We start from the raw sequence: 23,093 nt of genomic DNA on the forward strand, positions 1-23,093 counted from the left end.
TAACTAGCCACTGTAGAATCATCAAAATCAGGAAATTAACATTGGTACTTTGCCCCATCTAGTCATTAATCTTCATTCAGGCTTCACCAATTGTCCCCATAATGGTTTTTATAGAAACAGGATCCAATTCAGAATCACATGTTGCATTTAGTCATCATTTTTTTTTTTTTTAGTTGCTTGCAATCTGGAAAAGTTCCTTAATATCTCTTTGACTTTTATGACTCTGTCATTTTGAAGAGTATAGACTATAGAATATTTACTAATTTGTATATGTCTAATGCTCTCTCATAATTAAATGCAGGGTACTCATCTTTGGCAGGAACATCACATAAGTGATGCTGTGTTCTCATTGCATCCTATCAAGTGGAATGTGATTTTAACTAGTTCTATTACTGGTGATATTAACTTTATTCAACTAATTGACGTACTGTCTGCCAGACTTCTCCATTGTAAAATTACTTTTTTCCCCCTTTGTAATATGTGTGTATAATGAGGGGAGTATTTTTGACCATGTAAATAACATGTATCTCATCAACTTTTTATCAGACTTGCTTGGTCCCAATTGATGGCTTTTGGATTGCATTGTGCTAACACTATAGGGAATAGAAGGAAACCAAAAGAGGAATAGGAGGAACCAAACCAGGACAGACACTGAAAGATATAGACTGAGAGTGTGCAAGTAGACATATGGTCTTTATGGCTGGCAACTTCTAAAATGGCTCTCATTAACATTCTCACCCCTGTGCAATAACCTCTTTATGAGCATAGCCAGACTTGGTAACTTACTTCTAATGGATGGAATATAGCAAAAGTGGTGGAGTATCACTTTCAAGAGTAAGTTGTAAAAAGACTATGATGTCCTTCTTGGGGCTCTCATCCCCTCTCTCTTGTGTTGGTCAACCTGGGTGAGCCAGTTATGTATATTAAGGCAATCCAATGAGGAGATGCATGTAGCAAGGGGCCAAACGTGCCAACAACCCACACCCACTTCATTGCACCTTCAGATGAGACACAGTCCTGGCCCACAATTTGACTGCAGCTTAATGGCAGACTCTGAGTCAGAGGCACCCAGCTGAGCCATACTTGAATACCTGGACCACAGAGATAAAAAATATTTGCTGTTTAAATCAACTGAGCTTTGGAATAATTGGTTATGTAATAATAAATACCTAATAGAGTTAGGTATTCAGAAGTTATTTCCTAATATCACTCAAAGAAGCTGTGGTCAGGGTCAATGGGCTTCATTTCTTACCAAATACATTTATTCCTTACTTCACTACCCCAAATACCATGCACAAGGCCTTAAACTAGAAATCATTAACAGATGGATAACTGGAAAATTCCAAAATACATGGAGGTAAAACAACACATTTGTAAATAACACATGGGTCAAAGAAGGCATCTCAAGAGAAACTTACAAATATTTTGACCTAAATGAAAATCAAATACAACTTAATCAATATCTGTGAGATGCAGCAAGAGCAGTACTGGAAGGGTAATTTATAGCATTGAGTGTTCTATTACAAAAAAAAAAATAGGGGCACCTGGGTGACTCAGTTGGTTACATGTCCAACTCTGATTTCAGCTCAGGCCATGATATCAGGGTTGTGAGATCAAGCTGCTTGTCAGGTTCCACATTCTATGTGGAACCTGCTTAAGATTCTCCCTCTCCTTCTGCTCTCCCCACTATGCTTGTCTTGTGCTCTCTTTCTCTCTCTCTCTCAATAAAAGAGGAGAAAATAAAAGAAAAGAAAGAAGGAAGGAAGGAAGAGAGAGGAAAGAAAGAAAGAAAGAAAGAAAGAAAGAAAGAAAGAAAGAAAGAAAGAAAGAAAAAACAGATATGAAGATTAATAATAATAGTAAGGCTGCCAGGGTGGCTCAGTCAGTTGAGCACCTGACTCTTAATTTTGGCTCAGGTCATGACCTCAGGGGGTGATATTGAGCCTTGCATCTGGCTCCATGTTGGGCATGGAGCCGCTTAAGATTCTCTCTCCCCGTCTGTCCCTCCCCCTTCTCTCTCTCCCTCCCTCTTTCTCTCCCTCTTCCCCTCTCTACAATAATAATAGTAATAATAATAATATATTTTTAAAAGGATAGTAAACGAATACTATAAACAGCTCTATGCTCACATTTATTACCTAGGACCAATTCCATGAACAACACAATCTGCCAAACTCACACAAGAAGAAATGGAAAATCTTAATAGATCTTTATCTATTAAAAACATTGAATGAAATCACGTAGTATTTGTCTTTGAATTATTTCATTCAGCACAATGTCTTCTAGGTATATCCATGTTGTTACAAATGGTCAGGTTTCATTCTTTTTTATAGCTAGGAAATTATCCATTTTCTTTTTTTTAAGATTTTATTCATTTATTCATGAGAGACACAGAGAGAGAAAGAGAGAGAGGCAGAGACACAGGCAGAGGGAGAAGCAGGCTCCATGCAGGGAGGCTGACATGGGACTTGATCCCTGGTCTCCAGGATCATGCCCTGGGCTGAGGGAGGTGCTAAACCTCTAAGCCACCCAGGCTGCTTCAAACAAACTCTTAAATACAGAGAACAAACTGAGAGTTGCCAGAGGGGAGGACAGGTGGGGAAATGAGTGAAATACATGAAGGGGATTAGGAGATACTAACTTCAATTATAAAATAAATAAATAAGTGACATAAATGAAAAGTATAACATAGGGAATATACTCAATACAATAACCTTGTATGGTGATAGATGGTGACTACACTTATCTTGGTGAGCACTGAGTAATATATAGAATTGTCAAGCCACTATATTATACACCTGAAACTAATATAACATTGTATCTCAACTATACTTTAATAATATGTTTTTTAAAAAATTGAATGAATATTTTAAGTCTTCCACAACAGAAAAAAACTAGGCCCTGAAGGGTTTACTACTGAGCTCTAACAAACATTTAAGGAAGAAAGTCTACCAATTCTCTATAATCCTTTTCAGAAGATAGAAACCGAGAGAATACTCCCTATTCATTCTAGGAGGGCAGTCTGATACCAACAGTAGACAAAGACATTCAAAAAAAAAAGAAAAAAAGAAAACAACAAACCAATATATACATGAAGGATAATGAAAACTTCTCAACAAAGTGTTAGCAAGGCAAATCCAAAAGTGTATTAAAAGAGCTATACATGATAATAAAGTGAGGTTTCTTCCAGGCATGCAAACCTGTTCAACATTTGAAAATCAATTCCATCATATCAACAAGCTAAAGAAGAAGAAAAAACATACTATCATATCAATAGATGCAGAAAAAGCATTTGAGAAAATGCTAAATACCCATTTGTGATTTTTTAAAAACACAGAAAACCTAGAAATACGTGAGAATTCTCTAAAAACTTACAGCTAACGTTACACATAATGATTAGAGACTAGTAGCTCTCCCACCAAGATTAGAAACAAGAAAGATAAAGATTTCCCTTCTCATCACTCCTTCAAAGTATCACACTGGGAGTCCTTGTAATACAATAAGACAAGAAAATAAAATGAAAGGCATACAGAGTGAGAAAGAAGAACTAAAACTGTCTTTGTTCACAAAAAATAACATAATTATATAGGCAGAAAATCTGAGAGGATCAACAAAAAAGCTCCTGGAACTAGTAAGTGATTATAAATTTTAGGGTACAAGGTTAACATACAAAAGTCAATTGTGTTATATATATATATATATATATATATATATATATATATATATATATATCAGTAATTAAGAAGTGGAATTTGAATTTTAAAACACATTACCATTTACATTAGCTTAAAAAATGAAGTATATATAAATCTAACAATATATGTACAAGATCTATATGAAGTAAACTATAAAACTCTGATGAAAGAAATAAAAATAGTGAAAGGGATTAAAGGGGAAAGGAGAGAAAATGAGTGGAAAATATCAAGAGGGTGACATGATGGTCACCCATGATGGAAACATGAGGTTTCCCTGCTAACTCTGGGAAACGAACAAGGGGTAGTGGAAGGGGAGGTGGGTGGGGGGATGGGGTGACTGGGTGACGGGCACTGAGGGGGGTACTTGTCAGGATGAGCACTGGGTGTTATGCTATATGTTGGCAAATAGAACTCCAATAAAAAATATACAAAAAGAGGAAATAAATAAATTTGAAGACTATATAAGTGGAGAGATATTCCATGTTCATGCTTAGGGAGATTTAATACTGTCAAGATATCAGTTCTTTCCAACTTGATCTATAGATTCAATGCAACCCCAATCAAAATTCCAGAAAGTTATTTTATGGAAGTTGGCTAACTGATTCTAAAGTTTATAGGGAAAGCCAAGTTAATTAAAAAAAAAAAAAAACAGATTTCAACCTACAGAATGGGAGAAGATATTTGCAAATGACATATCAGATAAAGGGCTAGTTTCCAAGATCTATAAAGAACTTATTAAACTCTACAGCAAAGAAACAAACAATCCAATCATGAAATGGGCAAAAGACATGAAGAGAAATCTCACAGACGAAGACACAGACACGGCCAACATGCACATGAGAAAATGCTCCGCGTCACTGGCCATCAGGGAAATACAAATCAAAACCACAATGAGATACCACCTCACACCAGTGAGAATGGGGCAAACTAACAAGGCAGGAAACCACAAATGTTGGAGAGGATGCGGAGAAAAGGGAACCCTCTTGCACTGTTGGTGGGAATGTGAACTGGGGCAGCCACTCTGGAAAACTGTGGAGGTTCCTCAAAGAGTTAAAAATAGACCTGCCCTAGGACCAGCAATTGCACTGCTGGGGATTTACCCCAAAGATGCAGATGCAATGAAACGCCGGGACACCTGCACCCCGATGGTTATAGCAGCAATGTCCACAATAGCCAAACTGTGGACGGAGCCTGATCGAAAGATGAATGGATAAAGAAGATGTGGTCTATGTATACAATGGAATATTCCTCAGCCATTAGAAACGACAAATACCCACCATTTGCTTCAACGTGGGTGGAACTGGAAGGTATCATGCTGAGTGACGTAAGTCAATTGGAGGACAAACATTGTATGTTCTCATTCATTTGGGAATATAAATAATAGTGAAAGGGAATATAAGGGAAGGGAGAAGAAATGGGTGGGAAATATCAGAAAGGGAGACAGAACATAAAGACTCCTAACTCTGGGAAATGAACTAGGGGTGCTGGAAGGGGAGGAGGGCGGGGGGTGGGGGTGAATGGGTGACGGGCACTGAGGGGGGCACTTGACGGGATGAGCACTGGGTGTTATTCTGTTTGTTGGTAAATTGAACACCAATAAAAAATAAATTTATTATTAAAAAAATCATATGAAAACATTAAAAAAACAGATTTATAGGATTAATTTTACCTGACTTCAAGTCTTTCTTTAGACCCACAGTAATCAAAACATTGTGGTATTAGTGGAAGAACAGACAAATCCATGGAACAGAATAGAGATCCTAGAAATAAACACCTAAATATAGTCAACCAATTTTTACAAAGAAGCAAAGGCAATTATAATATGTAAATATATTCTGCTCTGTGAAAACAATGTTGAGGGAATGAGATGACAAGCCACAGATTGGGAGAAAAGATTTGCCAAAGACAGATCTGAAAAAGGACTGTTAGGCAATATATATAAAAACTCTTAAAACTCAATGATAAAACAAGCAAACTGACTTTAAAAAGAATGGGCCAAAGATCTGAACACTTGACTAAAGAAGATATTTAGTCAGCAAGTAAGCAAGTTAAAACATGATTTACATCATATGTCGTTAGAGAAATGCAAATTAAACAATGATGAGATACCACTACACACCTGTTACAATAGCTGAAATCCAGAACATTGACACCACCAAATGCTGGTGAGGATGTGGAACAACAGGAGCTCTCATCTGTTACTTATGAGAAAGCAAAATGGTATAGCAACCTTGGAGACAGTATGGCAGTTTCTTTAAAATTAAACATAGTCTCACCACATAATATAACAATCACACTTCTTGGGACACCTACGTGGCTTGAGCAACTGCCTTTGGCTCAGGTCCTGATCCCGAGGTCCTAGGATCAAGTCCTGCATCCGGCTCGCCACAGGGAGCCTGCTTCTCCCTCTGCTGTGTCTCTGCCGCTCTCTCCATGTCTCTCATGAATAAATAAATAAATAATTTTTAAAATTCACACTTCTTTATGCTCATCCAAAGGAAAAATTTATGTCCATATAAAAACTTGCACATGGTTGATTACAAAAGCTTTATTCATTATTGTGAGGCACTTAGGTGGTTCAGGCAGTTAGGCATCAGAGTCTATTTCAGCTCAGGTCATGATCTCAGGGTTGCTTGTGCACTGGGCATGGAGCCTGCTTAAAATTCTCTCTCTCTCTCTCTCCTTCCCATCTAAAAAAAATTTTAATTTAATTTAGTTTAATTTAACTTAAATGTGAAAACTTTATTCAAAATTGTTAAACTTTTAAGCAATCAAGATGTCTTTTGCTAGGTGAGTGGATAAATAAACTGGTACATCCAGATAAGGGAATAGTATTCAATGCTAGGGGGGAAAAAAAAAAGAACTACCAGGCAATGAAAAGACATGCAAGAACCTAAATTTACATTACTAAGTGAAAGAAGCCAATCTGAAAATGCTACATACTCTACACGTTCAATTATATGACATTCTATAAGACAACACTATGGAGAAGGTAAAAATTTCAGTGATTTCCAGGGGTTAAAGGGAGGGAGGGAGAAATAGGCAGACTGCAGAGGACTTTTAGGCCAGGGAAAACGTTCTATATGATACTATAATGGTGGGTAAATGTACATTTGTCATAACCTGTAAAATGTAATGTAGACTATTCAACATAAGAATTCTGGGAAGACATAACCATCCAATCCATAATAGTAGGGGAGGCTATACATGTATGAAGGCAGAGGGTATCTGGGAACTCTGTACTTTCAGTTCAATTTTGCTATGAACCTGCTCTAAAAAAATAAAGCCTAATTTTTAAGTTGTCTTTTAAAACTAAGCATGGCTTAGTGAACAAGGCTACCTTTAGGGTCCTGCCATCCCTGAGGGCTCCTGATGGGTCTGTAGGGAGCACCTCCTAGCTAACATCCTGAGATGTGGTAATTCTTGGAAAAACTGGGGAGGACCAGGTAGCTCTCAAGTCCATGTGGGGGGACTTGATTGAGATGAGTGGCCACTATGAAGCAAGTTCTGGACTGGGAGATGGATTAAGAAGGAATTCAAGTCAATTCAACCAACCATCTTTACCAATGGAGTGAGTGAAAGAAACACTTTCTATTAGAGGTGTGGGGTTTGAAGTGATAGGCAAGGGGTCAAAATAGAAATGAGAAACAAGCAGTTTTTAAGAAGGAACTGATAATAAGCTGAGAACCAGGAACCCAAGAAAGCCAGATTCTTAAAACATCATTAATATGTGGGAGATGTTCAAGGACATCCAACTCTGGCACATGAAACAAGAAAGACAAGGGAAGTGAGAATAAGCCTGTGGATTTGGCAACAAGGAGACCTTTAGGGACTACAACAAATTAAAGGCAGAAAGTCAGACTAATTCTGCTTGTGCCAGAGCATCCAAGCCCTCCTCACACCATCCATTTGTTTACCTGAAAAGAATTTATTAAGAAATATATTATGTACCAGGCACAGGAGATACAATGAAGAACAAGAAGTTCCTGCCTCTAGGACATGAACAGTGTAGCAGAGGAGACAAAAAGCTGACTTATATAGATAATTAAGACATCATAGCTCAGCATAATAAATAAAATAATAAGGGAAATTTAGGCAATGTGAAGAATCCACTGTGAAAGTAGCACATGGTCTATGTTTAGGAAAGAGGTTAAGAAGGGTTTCCTGGAGAAAGTTCTTCTCAGCAGGGACCAATACCAGACTTGTATCAGTCAGAGAAAATAATACCATCTTCTATAACAAACAAGCTCCAAATTTTAGATACTACAGTGGGTTGAATTGAGTCCCCCAGAAAGATATGTTCAAGTCTTAACTCCTAGTATCTGTGACTACAACCTTATTTGGGAATAGTTTCTTGCAGATATAAATCAAGTTAAGATGAAGTCATACAGGACTAAGGTGGGTTCTAATTCATGACTGGTGTCTGCTAGAAGATGGAATTTTGGACACCTAGAAAGATACACAAGGAGAGACCATCATGCAATGGACAGACAAAGGTTACAGTGACCAACTACAAACCCAGAAATGAATGCCAAGGATTGCCACAACCATTGGAAGCCAAGAAAGGGCAAAGAAGCATCCTCCCCTAGAGCATTCCCAGACAATAATATGGTCCAGAGCAGCTTCCAGAAATGTGAGACAATATATTTCTGTTGTTTTAAGCAAACCCAGTTTGCATACCTTATTAATGGTGCCCTAGGCTTCATGCACTAGGAAACAGTCTTGTCTGTCACCCAGTGAGTGCTTGGCAGGGAAGAAGTAGCTCTGCTCCACAAAATCATTTAAGGACCCAGAGGCCTTCCACCTTGCAGCGCTATCCTATTAAGCAGCTCCACAAGACTGTCTTTGATGGGAGAGAGAATACGGAGCTCTCACAGAAAGTTTGGGGGTCAAATTACATCACTTGCACCCACATCCCACTGGTCATGTGACCCTCAACCACAGAAGAGGTGGAAATAACATCTCTCTATATACCTAGGAGAAGAAGGAAACTTTTTTGTTTTTTTGTTTTGTTTTGTTTTGGTTTTAGTGAAAACACTGCATTGAACTACCTCTACCCTAAAATTCAAAAACTCTTGTTGGAATTGAAAGAAAAGAATTCTTTTGAAACTTCCTGGGATAATTACCAGTTCTATTGTTCTGGGGTACAATGAGAATAAGCTATTTCCATTATCCTTCTTATGTGCAATTTAGTGTAATCCAACACTCATCTATGCAGACCTAAGTGTCCAAACTTATTTAGTCTGTCCCCAGGGCCCTGTCCATTCTCTGGGCTGTGGGAAATCTCTTCCCTGAGCTAACTTTGTCATCTTTCTTCTGGGTAGAGCAAACCCAAATCTGCCTCAGGTTCTGCTTGCTTTTGTTTGAAGGTGGAAAACTACTTTGGTCTCTGGTGCCTTTCTTGATGGAGCTTGCAGTTTGCCGGCTTTTCTGTAAACTGCTGGTGCCTTTGGGGAGTTTTGGCTGGGAACGAGCCATGCTCCAACCCCCTTGGGAACTGAATGCCAGCAAAGTATAGCTGGCTCTGGGCCCAGCTGGATATAGAAAGGGCAAGACAAATCTGTGTGTGTGTCTCCTCCCTTATCACTCTATTGTATCTGGAGCCCAAGAGAGGACATGAGACCACTAATAATTAATCTGAGGTTGGACATCTCAACCAATCCTATCCCACTCCCAGCATTGGGGGGCATTTCCATTTCCCTTTTCTTTTGACAAATGTATTAATCAGCAGAGGTGAGAGGCATTATTAAAAGCAGCTGCTGGTACTAGCATTCCCACCCTCCCACCCCTACATACTTGGTATCAAGTGACAGTCTCTCCTGAAGAGCAAGGGGACCCTGCCTGCCTCCTCAGATGTAATTACCCCTTTGCTGTATTCAAATACCTGAACACACACACACACACACACAAGCACATGCACACATATATGCATGTGTACATGCCTGCAACCTGCATATGCCCATGTATACACATGCATACACTAATGTGCCTATCAAAGGTGCCTGCATGGGCCAGAGGTCGATCCCATCCTCCTGTAGCTGCTCCTTCTCTGTCCTTGTCTGGACACCTTGGGGTCCAGTCTTCACCACAGAGAGAAAATATTTTTAATATTGACCTTCAAGACTGGAAGACAAAATATATAAAGAAATAATACAACTCAACACTCACAAACCAAAAAAATCCAATTTAAAAATGGGTGGACATGAACAGACATTTCTCCAAAGAAGACACCCAGATGAAAAGATGCTTGACATGACTCATCATTAAGGAAATGCAAATCAAACCTACAATGTGATGTCACCTTACATCTGTCAGAATGACTAAAATCAACAACACGGAAGCAATAGGTATTGGTGAGGTTGTGGAGAAAAAGTAAACGTTGTGTACTGTTAGTGGGAATGCAAACTGATATAGCCAGTGTGGAAAACAGTATGGAGGGACCCCTCGGTGGCTCAGGGGTTGAGCATCTGCCTTTGGCTCAGGGCGTGATCCCATCGGGCTCCCCACAGAGAGCCTGCTTCTCCTTCTGCCTATGCCTCTGCCTCTCTCTGTGTGTCTCTCATGAATAAATAAATAAATAAAATCTTTAAAGAAAACAGTATGAAAAAAAAATAAAGGACAAATACCCACCATTTGCTTTGACGTGAATGGAACTGGGAGAGTATTATGCTGAGTGAAGTAGTGAAGTAAATCAATCAAAGAGAAGGACAATCATTATATGATATCACTTATACAGGGAATATAAGAAATAGTGAAAAGGATTATAAGGGAAAGGAGGGGAACTGAGTGGGAAAAATTAGAGATACAGACAAACCATAAGAGACTTCTAACTCTGCTAAATGAACAAAGGACTGCAGAAGGAGAGTTGGAGGGGGAATGGGATAACTGGGTGATGGGAAATGAAGAGGGCACTTGATGGGGTGAGCACTGGGTATTATACTATATGTTGGCAAATTGAATTTAAATTTTAAAAATGTTAAATAAATATTTTTTAAAAGAAAGCAAATGAGCAAAGAAAAAAAGAGAAAGAGACACAGAGAGAGAGAAACCAAGAAAGAGACTCTTAACTATAGAGAACAAACTGATGGTTATCAGATGGGAGGTTGGTGGGATGATGGGTGAAATAGGTGATGGGGATCAAGGAGTGCACTTGTTGAGATGAACATCATCATGAAATGTATGGAAGTATTGAATCACTATATTGTACACCTGAAACTAATATAACATTGCATGTTAACTATACTGGAATTTAAAAAATATGTATTTATTAATGAGAGATGCACAAAGAGAAGCAGAGACACAGGCAGAGGGAGAAGTAGGCTCCCTGCAAGAAGCCTGATGTGGGACTCGATCCCAGGACCCTGGGATCATGACCTGAGCCAAAGGCAGATGCTCAACCACTGAGCCACCCAGGAGCCCCCCATACTGGAATTAAAACTTAAAAAAAAGACTCTGGAAGAGGAACTTCCCACAGGTAAATCACATAGCTATTTAAGTTTAGAAGGGCACTGAATTCCTTCTGGCAAGGAGAGAATAAACTGAATTTGCCAATTCATATGATGAAAAGAGGGAAAGCTAGCAAGGAGAATAAGCAGAGAAATAGTTGTGGCAAAGATGTTAGTGCAATCATGGGGCATTGTTTTCCTAACTGTGTATGGTGTATGTTAAAGCACTGACTCTACCACTGCTGCTAAATTGTCCAGTTCATTATGTGACAGCTTCTCACTTGTGCCACAAAAGGTATGTGCTGGTCTAAATGCTACAAACTTGCCTCAAAGAATCTTATCTCAAGGTTGCTAATGGCTTTGTGGGACAGGTGCCTGTGCACACACATAGTTGCATCCATGGTAACTGGGGTAAAGCAGAAGAGGTGATGCCTATGGGTGCACAGGTTTCATGTGTGAAGCACAGCTGAGCCACTTAATGTTCCACTTTTTTAAGCAAATAAAGGTGGGAAATACTCAAAGTATAAAGTAGAGTCCAGACAATGAAACACAACTCATTTCCATTAACTGTCAAGTGAAAGCTGAGAAAAGATAGGAGACTGAACTTTTAAATCAAAAGCTGAGAGGTAATCAACTGGGGTTTAAATGATGTGACTGTACTGTGGTCATATTGGGGAAGACATTGACCATTCTGTGGCCCAAAGGACAGAGAGGGGACAGACACTGGTTGCCTTTATAGGAAGAACAATACACTCTTGCCACACTTAAAAAAAAAAAAGATCTATCTATCTATCTATCTATCATCTATCTATCATCTATCTATCTATTTATGAGAGAGAAAGAGAGCACGTGAGTGCAAGTGAGGAGAGGGGCAGAGAATGAGGGAAATAGAGAATCCCAAGCAGACTCTGCACTGAGCACAGAGCCTGACTGGATCTCACAACTAACTCTTGCCATCCTAATGTGAGATGGCATTGGTGATATCTTGGTCCAGGAAAGGTAGGACATTATAATCACTGGTCTTAAACCCAGACTCTTTGGCATGATGATTTTCAGGTTGAAGTCAGGTTTATGGTCCAAAATCACTGAAATCACTTTCTCTTTTTCTTCACCTAAATACTTTTGTCCAAGTCAAATCAGATTAAAATGAGCAACAGGAACCTAAGAACAACTGAAACACACACACATACACATAAACTTGAACAAAAGGAATAGGGATTTCAGCCAACATTGATTTAACAAGTATTTGTGTGTGCTGACAGTGTTCTATGCACATGGAGACATGAGTGAACAAAATCAGGCTTTGGAGCCTCATTGAGCCTATATCTTAGCCATTAGAGACAAGAACATTGACATAATGAGCAAGTGAATTATCTAGAAAATGGCAAGGAGCACTTCAGAAAGAGAGAAAGAAGAAAGAAAGAAAGAAAGAAAGAAAGAAAGAAAGAAAGAAAGAAAGAAAGAAAGAAAGAAAGGAGAAGGGAGGGAGGAAGGAAAGAAGAAGAAGAAGAAGAAGGAATAGAAGGAAGGAAGGAAGGAAGGAAGGAAGGAAGGAAGGAAGGAAATGGCAAGGAGCAGAGTGGAGGTGGGTCAGAGCACAAGGAAAGGCTAGTTATGGAGTTAAGTGGAACCATCAGATCACCTCATTGAGAAGGTGGCATTTGAGCAAAGACTTGAAGGAGTGAGCCAGGCTGATAAATGGGGGGAAAGTGTTCTGGGCAGAGAGCAGCTCCTGCAAAGGCCTTAAGCAGGGAGCATGGCTGCATGTTTCAGAGAGCAGAGAGGCCAGTGCAGACACAACAAAATGAACAAAAGGAAAGTCAGAGGACACAGTGGAGTAGTCACAGGACCCAGATCAGCAGGCTGCAGGCCACTACAAGGACTTTGTCTTTTAATCTGAATGAAATGGAGGCACTGAAGTTATTGGCAAAGGACGGATGCTGTTGACCTAAATTTTAAAAGGATTGCTTATTCTAGCTGCCATGTTGAGCATACATTATGAAGGAATAGGGATCGAAGCAAGGAAACGAGTTAGAAGGCACTGGATAAGTGGGACAGAATTCTCATTCATCCATGATGAGCTGGAGATGTCCCTTGGCATCCAAGTGGAGATGTTGTGTAAGCAGTTGGGTGTATGAGTCTTGAGCTGGAAGAACAGTCTGGGTTAAAAATGTAAATGAGGGAGGGTGTTGCAGCACATGGATGCAGTATAATGCCATAAGACAGGATACGATCATCAAAAGGGAAGGTATTGGTAAAGAGATAAAGGATTGAATCTGAGGTGTTCCACAAAACAAGGTCATGGACGAGAGGAGAAACCAGTAAGGGGACTGAGAAAAAAAAGCAGGTACATGTGGTGTCTTAGAAGCCAAGGCAGAAAATGTCTCCAAGAGAAGAAAATACTTATTAAGTCAATGCTCCTGGGTCAATAGTATGAGAATTGAGAATTGACCTTTGGCTTTAGTGACATGGAGGTCACAGTGACCTTGATGAGAACATTTTTAGGTGTGTATTGGCAGCTAAAGCCTGATAAGGGTGGAATCAAGAGAAGGTGGGAAGAGATGGATTAATGGCAGTGAGGTTTTTCACTGAGTTTTGCTTCAAAAGGAGAGCAAATAAATGATACAGAAATGGGGAGGAAGCAGGGCCATGAGTTCCTTTAAGATGAGAGAAACTCTGAGTAATGGGAATGATCCAATGAAAGGCAACCACCTGATGATGTGGGAGAGAGAAAGGAGAATCACTGCAGTAAAGTCCTTTGAAATGAGAAACTGAGGCCTCATGCACAGAGGAAGAGATAGGTTAATGAGGGGAGGGTGGTCATCTCTGGAAGAGGCCAGAAAGCAGGTTGAGTGCAGGGAAGCGTAAGTCAGTGACGCTGGCACGGATTGTCTTTGAAATGACTCTAGTGGCTTACATTTTCCAACAAAGTTGGAAGCTGAGAGAGAGAAGATGGTGGTGGAAAATTTGGACTTTGAGAAGAAGGCTTGGTGTGGCCATTTAGAGATTGGATTGGAGACAGACAATGTATTTGTCAGGCAGCATGAATGGTCCACAGGTGTCCACAGCCATAAATTTAAATACAAAGCTGCCGCCATGGTAGGTATTTCTATGCAGGTGTGCTCATCTGCAGAGGCAAACAGGGATTGGCAGAGATCTGGATTTAACCAGGACTATGGTTTGTCAAGCTAGAAGAAGAAAAGAGCAAAGAACAAGGTCATGTCTACAGTGATTGAGCATGAGGTCTAAACTGAGTAAGGAGGGGTGTGAGGAAGAGGGAAAATGAGGATTTCTGTCTGCTGGCCAAGATTTACCCTCTCATCTTAAATAACTAAAAATCTGGACCTCCTCCATTTATATATATTCTCAAACAATGGTGTTTAGACACTGGAAAACAGTCAGCATTGGCAGGAATCCCTGAGAAATGAGAAACCAACAGATTGAGTTTACAATTGTCCAGCATACTTCCTGGAGAGAGTCAAGGGTGCGGCGCAAGAAGGGAGGCCCTGGACAGAGCCTGGCAACTTTCTGGAGATGAGGAGATGGTGCGGGGGCCTGGGAAGGTCAACACAGCTGGAGTCTCTGTAGAGCAGAGTCCTCGAAAGGATAGCTGCTGGGAGAGAGAATCTAGAAAGCTACAGAGTGCCCTTAAGTCTTCAGCAGAATATACTTGAGTGTCAGGAGAGTACCCCAGAGTAGAAAGTGCCATAACACACAGGGCACTGCTCACAGGCTCACAAGGGTGTTGCCTCAATAATAGGGTAAAGTTAGGCTGCTCTGGCCTCACTTGAAAGTAAGACCCTAAGGGATCAAGCTCTCTCCTAAGGGATCAAACTCTCTCCTTAACTCACCTATATCCCAGAACAAAGCTTAAGAAGAGAACTGTATTGGAAGAAGATTCAACACCAACAAGGTAAAACAAGGTACCACCAACAAGATGGTAGGGTCAATAGAATTCATGTTCCAGTGTCCTCAAAGATTGCTGGAATTCTAGGAATACAGGTGTTGCCAAATAAGATGATGGCAGAGCTGTAGTTATTACTAATGAAGCAATGTCTTCAGCAAACCTATGAAAGTAGGTAGAGGACAAAGCCAATGCAGGAGAGGGGTTCAAGAATGGAAGGGTCAAGGTCATCAAAAAGACAAGAGGAAACAAGTGCTCACAAGGGTGTGGAGAAAGGGAACTCTTGTTAAAAATAGAATTACCATATGATCCAGCAATTCCAGCTGGCATACTGTTTTGAAGAAAATTAAATTAGGCTCTCAAAGAGATATGTGCACCCCCATGTTCACTCCATCATTATATGTGTATATACACACACACACACGCATTGGAAATGGAACGGAATATTAGGAAATATTATATATTAATTAATGGAATATCATTCTATAATATATTATATAATATATAATAATTATATAATCAATTGTTTATTTGATAATATATACCATATATTATAAATCTATAATTAATTAATGGAATATCTATTGGAATGGAATATTATTCTGTCACGAGAAATAATGACATCCTGCCATTTGTGACAGTTCGGATGGATCTTGATGCCAAAGTGAGATAATTAAAAAAAAGACAAATATTGTATGGTGTCACTTATATGTGGAATATAAAAGAGCCAAACTCAAAGAAACAGAGAGTGAAGAAGTGGTTATCAGGGGCTGAAGGGTGGCAGAAATGGGGACATACAGGACAAAGCTTCCATTTATAAGATCAACAGGTTCTGAGGATCTAATGTACAGCATTCTGATTATAGTATAGTGATAGAACATTTGAGTGTTATATACTTGAATGTTGCCAAGAGTGGTGATGAAATGTTCCCACCACGGGAAGGAAATGATAATTATGTGAGATGGTGGAGGTGTCCTCTAACACTAGGGTGGGAACATGTTGCAAGATATAAGTGAATCAGCTTGTTTCCAAGATGGTGGAAGAGTAGGGTCCCCAAGTCACCTGTCCCCACCAACTTACCTAGATAACTTTCAAATCAGCCTGAAAACCTACAAATTCGGCCTGAGATTTAAAGAGAGAACAGCTGGAATGCTACAGTGAGAAGAATTCGCGCTTCTATCAAGGTAGGAAGACGGGGGGGAGGGGGGGAAGAAATAAAGAAACAAAGGCCTCCAAGGGGGAGGGGCCCCGCGAGGAGCCGGGCTGAGGCCGGGGCGAGTGTCCCCAGGACAGGAGAGCCCCGTCCCGGAGAAGCAGGAGCTGCACCAACCTTCCCGGGCGGAAAGGCGCTCGCAGGGAGTTCGGGCAGGATCCGGGGGGGGGCGGGGGGGAGCAGGGATGCCCTCAGGCTCCCGGGGGCACCAACTGAGGACCCGTACCCCAGGGAGAGCCGCCACACCCCCCGGCCGAGCTCCCTAAAGGGCTGCAGCGCGGGACCTCAGAAACAGCTCGGGTGGCTCAGGCGGTGGCTCTGCCTGGAGGGGGCTGCGCGGCCCCAGGAGCGCGATTCCAGCAGTGCAGGCCCCGGAGCCCAGGGCCCCGGGGGACACACCCCAGGATCCGGCGCTCCCCCAGGGGCAGGCAGAGGCCGGGAGGACACAGGACAGCGAGGATGCTCCTGCCCCCGAGCTGTACAGATTGGCGCCCCCCGCCCCGGAGCATCCAGGCCCCTGAGGACTGAGAGCTGTGCTAGTTACTGCGGAAGCTGACTCCACAGCTGGAGAGCTGGCCACCGCCACTGTTGTTCCCCTGGTGTCACCTTGTACCTGGGATTGAGCAGGGGACTCACAGGATAAACAGCTCCCACTGAGCCATGCACCAGGCAGGGGGCGGGGCAGCTCCCCGAGGAGCACACACCTGAGAATCAGCACAGCAGTCCCCTCCCCCAGAAGACCAGCTGGAAGGACAGGGGAAAAGCAAGTTATTGACCAAGCAGCACTGGAAAGTTTCAGGGGAAGTCGAGGGATTTACAGTATATAGAATCAGAGGATACTCACCCTTGTTTTTTGTTTTCTGTTTGTCCCCCCCTCCTTGTTTTTCTTTTTTTTTTTTTTCTCTCCTTTTCTCCTTTTTCCAGTTCAACTTGTTTTTGGCCACTCTGCACTGAGCAAAATGACTAGAAGGAAAAACTCACCACAAAAGAAAGAATCTGAAACAGTCCTCTCTCCCATAGAGTTACGAAATTGGAATTACAATTCAATGTCAGAAAGCCAATTCAGAAGCACAATTATAAAGCTCCTGGTGGCTCTAGAAAAAAGCCTAAAGGATTCAAGAGACTTCATGACTGCAGAATTTATATCTAATCAGACCAAAATTAAAAATAAATTAAATGAGACACAATCCAAACCGGGGGTCCTAGCGACGAGGGTTAATGAGGTAGAAGAATGAGTGAGTGACATAGAAGACAAGTTGATGGCAAAGCAGGAAACTGAGTAAAAAAGAGAAAAACAAAAGATCATGAGGATAGGTTAAGGGAAATAAATGATAGCCTCAGAAGGAAAAAATCTACGTTTAATTGGGGTTCCCCAGGGCGCAAAAAGGGACAGAGGTCCAGAAACTGTATTTGAACAAATCATAGCTGAGAACTTTCTTAACTTGGGAAGGGAAGCAGGCATTCAGATCCAGGAGATAGGGAGATTCCCCTCTAAATCAATAAAAACTTCTCAACACCTCGACATTTATTAGTGACTTGCAAATTCCAAAGATAAAGAGGAGATCCTTAAAGCAGCAAGAGACAAGAAATCCCTAACTTTTATGGGGAGAAGCATTACGATAACAGCAGACCTCTCCACAGAGACCTGGCAGCCCAGAAAGGGCTGGCAGGATATATTCAGGGTCCTCCATGAGAAGAACATGCAACCAAGAATACTTTATCCAACAAGACTCTCATTCAGAATAGAAGGAGAGATAAAGAGCTTCCAAGATAGGCAGAAACTGAAGGAATATGTGACCACCAAGCCGGTTCTGCAAGAAATATTAAGGGGGACCCTGTAAAAGAAAGAGGAAGTCCAAGGAAACAATCCACAAAAACAGGGACTAAATAGTCATTACGATGACACTAAATTCATATCTTTCAATAGTAACTCTGAATGTGAACGGGCTTAATGACCACATCAAAAGGCACAAGGTTTCAGACTGGATAACAAAGCAGGACCCATCTACTTTCTGTTTACAAGAGACTCATTTTAGACAGAAGGACACCTACAGCCTGAAAATAAAAGGTTGGAGAACCATTTACCATTCAAATGGTCCTCAAAAGAAAGCAGGGGTAGCCATCTTTATATCAGATAAACTAAAATTTATCCCAAAGACTGTAGTAAGAGATGAAGAGGGACACTATATCATACTTAAAGGATCTATCCAACAAGAGGTCCTAACAATCATGAATATTTATGCCCTGAATGCAGGAGCCGCCAAGTGTCTCAATCAATTAATAACCAAAGTTAAGACATACTTAGATAATAATACACTTATACTTGGAAACTTGAATATAACACTTTCTACAATCGACAGGTCTTCTAAGCACAACATCTCCAAAGAAACGAGAGCTTTAAGTGATACACTGGACCAGATGGATTTCACAGATATCTACAGAACTTTACATCCAAACACAACTGAATACACATTCTTCTCAAGTGCACATGGAACTTTCTCCAGAATAGACCACATACTGGGGCACAAATCAGGTCTTAACTGATACCAAAAGATTGGGATCGTCCCCTGCATATTCTCACACCAAGATGCTTTGAAACTAGAACTAAATCACAAGAAGAAGTTTGGAAGGATTTCAAGCACGTGGAGGTTAAGGACCATCCTGCTAAAAGATGAAAGGGTCAACCAGGAAATTAGAGAAGAATTAAAAAGATTCATGGAAACTAATGAGAATGAAGATACAACCGTTCAAAATCTTTGGGATGCAGCAAAAGCAGCCCTGAGGGGGAAATACATCGCAATACAAGCATCCACCCAAAACCTGGAAAGAACTCAAATACAAAAGCTAACCTTGCACCTAAAGGAGCTGGAGAAAAAACAGCAAATAGATCCTACACCCAGCGGAAGAAGAGAATTCGTTTCAACGTCCAGAATCATTACGGATTCATCAACAGGAATGACACCAAGGAGTGTGTCTTTGTTCACCAGACGGCCATTAAGAGGAGCAACCCCAGGAAGTTCCTGCGCAGCGTCGGAGATGGGGGGACGTGGAGTTTGATGTCGTGGAGGGAGAGAAGGGTGCAGAAGCTGCCAACGTACCTGGGCCCGGGGGCGTGCCAGTGAAGGGCAGCAGCTATGCCCCTAATCGTCGCAGGTTCCGCCGATTCATCCCCCGGCCCCGTCCAGCTGCCCCGCCACCCATGGTGGCAGAGGCTCCATCAGGTGGGACAGAACCGGGCAGCGAGGGGGAGCGAGCTGAGGACTCTGGGCAGAGGCCCAGGCGGCGGCACCCGCCTCCCTTCTTCTACCGCCGGCGCTTTGTGCGAGGCCCTCGGCCCCTCAACCAGCAGCAGCCTATAGAGGGCACCGACCGGGTAGAGCCCACAGAGACAGCTCCACTGGAGGGAGACCAACAGCAAGGAGATGAGCGGGTCCCCTTCCCAGGTTCCGGCCTAGGTACCGAAGGCCTTTCCGCCCCAGGCCACCCCAGCAGCCTACCACTGGGATGGTGGGATGGCGAGACCAAGCCCAGCCAAGGCCCCACTGATGGTCCCGGCCTGAGCCCCAGTGCCCACGAAACCGTCCGTACTTCCAGCGGCGGCGGCAGCAGCAGCCCCCCGGACCCAGGCAGTCCACAGCCCAGGAGACCTCGGCCCCCATCAACAGTGGGGACCTCCCGCCACCACCACCATACTGGAGTGACTCCAACATGAAGGACCCCCAGGGCTACCATCTGGTTATCTGCCAGTTTTTCCAGCTGCCCTCTACCCGACCCAGCACCCCCTCCCCCTTCCCAGAATTCATGACATCAGAACACCGGCTTTCCCCTTTTCCTTGAGACTCAGGAGGTCCGAAGCAACAGCCTTTTGCTTTTCCTCTCTCCCCCACCAAGGGTGAAGGAAGGGATCCATCCTATTGTTCAGAGGCACCAGCTCCCTCCCCTAATCAGGCTGAGAAAGAACCAGCCAGCTCTTACCTCCTCCTGGTTGTTTTATTTCCCACCCCAGTTTATTTTTTGTCTCCCCCTCCCAACAACCCCAGCCCCTACCTCTGAAGCCATTTTATGAACTGTCATATGCCACCTGAGCCTCCAGTAAAAACAAAAAACAGGCTTAAAAAAAAAATTCGAGCAGAACTCAATGAAATAGAGACCAGAACAACTGTGGAACAGATTAACAAAACCAGAGGTTGGTTCTTTGAAAGAATTAATAAGATAGATAGACCATTAGCCAGCCTTATTAAAAAGGAGGGAGAAAAGGACTCAAATTAATAAAATCGTGAATGAGAAAGGAGAGATCACCACCAACACCAAGGAAATACAAACGATTTTAGAAACTTATTATGAGCAGTATACGCCAATAAATTAGGTAATCTAGAAGAAATGGACGCATATCTGGATGCCACAAACTACCAAAACTGGAACAGGAAGAAATAGAAAACCTGAACAGGCCAATAACCAGAGAGGAAACTGAAGCAGTCATCAAAAACCTCCCAAGACACAAAAGTCCAGGGCCAGATGGCTTCCCAGGGGAATTCTATCAAACGTTTAAAGAAGAAACGATACCTATTCTACTAAAGCTGTTCAGAAAGATAGAAAGATGTGGAGTACTTCCACACTTGTTCTATGAGGCCAGCGTCACCTTAATTCCAAAACCAGACAAAGACTCCACCAAAAAGGAGAATTATAGACCAATATCCCTGATGAACATGGATGCAGAAATTCTCAACATGATACAAGCCAATAGGATTCAACAATACATTAAGAAGATTATTCACGATGACCAAGTGGGATTTATCCCCAGGATGCAAGGCTGGTTCAACACTTGTAGAGCAATTAATGTGATTGATCATATCAGCAAGAGAAAAAACAAGAACCATATGATCCTCTCAATAGATGCAGAGGAAACATTGGACAAAATACAGCATCCATTCCTGATCAAAACTCTTGAAAGTGTAGGGATAGAGGGAACATTCCTCAGCATCTTAAAAGCCATTTATGAAAAGCCCACAGCAAATATCTTTCTCAATGGGGAAACACTGCGAACCTTTCCCCTAAGATCAGGAACAAGACAGGGATGTCCACTCTCACCACTGCTATTCAACATGGTACTAGAAGTCCTAGCCTCAGCCATCAGGCAACAAAAAGACATAAAAGGCTCAAGTCGGCAAAGAAGAAGTCAAACTCTCCCTCTTCGCCGATGACATGATACTCTACATAGAAAACCCAAAAGACTTCACCCCAAGATTGCTAGAACTCATACAACAATTTGGCAGTGTGGCAGGATACAAAATCAATGCCCAGAAATCAGTGGCATTTCTCTACACTAACAATGAGACTGAAGAAAGAGAAATTAAGGTGTCAGTCCCATTTACAATTGCACCCAAAAGCATAAGATACCTAGGAATAAACCTAACCAAAGAGGTAAAGGATCTATACCCTAAAAACTATAAAACACTTCTGAAAGAAATTGAGGAAGACACAAAGAGATGGAAAAATATTCCATGCTCATGGATTGGAAGAAATAATATTGTGAAAATGTCAATGTTACCCAGGACAATTTACACGCTTAACGCAATCCCTATCAAAATACCATGGACTTTCTTCAGAGAGTTGGAACAAATAATCTTAAGATTTGTGTGGAATCTGAAAAGACCCCCGAATAGCCAGGGGAATATTAAAAAAGAAAACCATATCTGGGGGCATCACAATGCCAGATTTCAGTGTACGACAAAGCTGTGGTCATCAAGACAGTGTGGTACTGGCACAAAAACAGACACGTAGATCAATGGAACAGAATAGAGAACCCAGAAGTGGACCCTCAACTTTATGGTCAACTAATATTCGACAAAGCAGGAAAGACTACCCACTGGAAGAAAGACAGTCTCTTCAATAAATGGTGCTGGGAAAATTGGACATCCACATGCAGAAGAATGAAACTAGACCACTCTCTTGCACCATACACAAAGATAAACTCAAAATGGATGAAAGATCTAAATGTGAGACAAGTGTCCATCAAAATCCTAGAGGAGAACACAGGCAACACCCTTTTTGAACTCGGCCACAGTAACTTCTTGCAAGATACATCCATGAAGGCAAGAGAAACAAAAGCAAAAATGAACTATTGGGACTTCAGCAAGATAAAAAGTTTCTGCACAGCAAAGGATACAGTCCACAAAACTAAAAGACAACCTACAGAATGGGAGAAGATATTTGCAAATGACGTGTCAGATAAAGGGCTAGTTTCCAAGATCTATAAAGAACTTATTAAACTCAACACCAAAGAAACAAACAATCCAAACATGAAATGGGCAAAAGACATGAAGAGAAATCTCACAGAGGAAGACATAGACATGGCCAACATGCACATGAGAAAATGCTCCGCATCACTTGAAATCAAAACCACAATGAGATACCACCTCACAGAATGGGGAAAATTAACAAGGCAGGAAACAACAAATGTTGGAGAGGATGCGGAGAAAAGGGAACCCTCTTACACTGTTGGTGGGAATGTGAACTGGTGCAGCCACTCTGGAAAACTGTGTGGAGGTTCCTCAAACAGTTAAAAATATACCTGCCCTACGACCCAGCTATTGCACTGTTGGGGATTTACCCCAAAGATACAAATGCAATGAAACGCCGGGACACCTGCACCCCGATGTTTCTAGCAGCAATGGCCACGATAGCCAAACTGTGGAAGGAGCCTCGGTGTCCAACGAAAGATGAATGGATAAAGAAGATGTGGTTTATGTATACAATGGAATATTCCTCAGCCATTAGAAACGACAAATACCCACCATTTGCTTCAAGGTGGATGGAACTGGAGGGTATTATGCTGA

The 23,093-nt window shown here is 41.8% G+C and overlaps 1 long non-coding RNA gene and 1 pseudogene across 1 annotated transcript in view; one reads left to right on the forward strand and one right to left on the reverse strand.

Annotated features, from left to right (window-relative positions):
* Positions 1-6,246: 6,246 nt before the first annotated feature.
* The window catches only part of LOC144298768 (uncharacterized), a 28,737-nt gene continuing 11,890 nt past the window's right edge, over positions 6,247-23,093 (reverse strand). Inside the window, exon 3 of the long non-coding RNA XR_013365652.1 lies at positions 6,247-6,385. This is a non-coding gene — a long non-coding RNA (uncharacterized LOC144298768). The remainder of the gene's footprint in view (positions 6,386-23,093) is intronic.
* Positions 14,093-20,214, forward strand: LOC144298761 (Y-box-binding protein 2 pseudogene; annotated as a pseudogene).

This window comes from Canis aureus, chromosome 26 (assembly GCF_053574225.1).
Source record: "Canis aureus isolate CA01 chromosome 26, VMU_Caureus_v.1.0, whole genome shotgun sequence".
NCBI classification, from domain to species: Eukaryota; Metazoa; Chordata; class Mammalia; order Carnivora; family Canidae; genus Canis; species Canis aureus.